General features: G+C 42.2%; 1 protein-coding gene across 1 annotated transcript in view; it reads left to right on the top strand.

Moving 5' to 3' along the window:
* The window catches only part of LOC116703160 (keratin, type I cytoskeletal 13), a gene marked incomplete at its 5' end in the record, with an annotated part of 4,423 nt that overhangs the window by 2,787 nt on the left and 972 nt on the right, over window positions 1-664 (top strand).

Here is a 664-nt window from a genome sequence, read left to right as displayed (position 1 = left end):
TTATTATTATTATTATTATTATTTTCTCTAACACGGATGATGCTAAACTGAGACCTGAGCCTCAGAGCAAACACACGTAACGTTTCATTCACAGCGTAGGAACTCTCGCCAGATGTTGGTCAGCTCATTTTCTGTAACCAGTGAAAGCATGGTGGGGGGAAATTAAAGCTAGCTAGTTAGCTAACTGTCCAGCAAGCTATTAAATCAGCTAGCTAGCTAATTGTCCAAAAAGCTATTAAAAAAGCTAACTAGCTAACTATCCAACATGCAGTTAAAAAGCTAGCTAACTGTCCAAAAAAGCTATTAAACAAGCTAGCTAGCTAACTATCCAACATGCTGTTAAAAAAGCTAGCTAGCTAGCTACCTATCCAACAAGCTGGCTAGCTAGCTAGCTAGCTAGCTATCCGACAAGCTACCAAAGAGGCCATGTTTTATCCATGACTCAGCATCATCTCTATCGAGTAAAAGAATCCCTTCTTTCGATGTTTTAAACTGAATCAAACCGCTTCGCCAGCCTTACTGGAGCTCTACAAATACTGAAGCAGAAGCTCTAGTGTGGATTACCCATAATTCAGCACTCTCAGCCCTGCGCTGCATTGTGACAGTAAAGCCAGCAGTCGGCGCTGTCCCCATTTACGTGTGTTGTGTGTTTCCTGTGGACGTG

Source organism: Etheostoma spectabile, chromosome 15 (assembly GCF_008692095.1).
Source record: "Etheostoma spectabile isolate EspeVRDwgs_2016 chromosome 15, UIUC_Espe_1.0, whole genome shotgun sequence".
Taxonomy (NCBI): Eukaryota; Metazoa; Chordata; class Actinopteri; order Perciformes; family Percidae; genus Etheostoma; species Etheostoma spectabile.
Note: the sequence above shows the minus strand (reverse complement) of the source record. Positions and strands in the feature narration are given on the sequence as shown.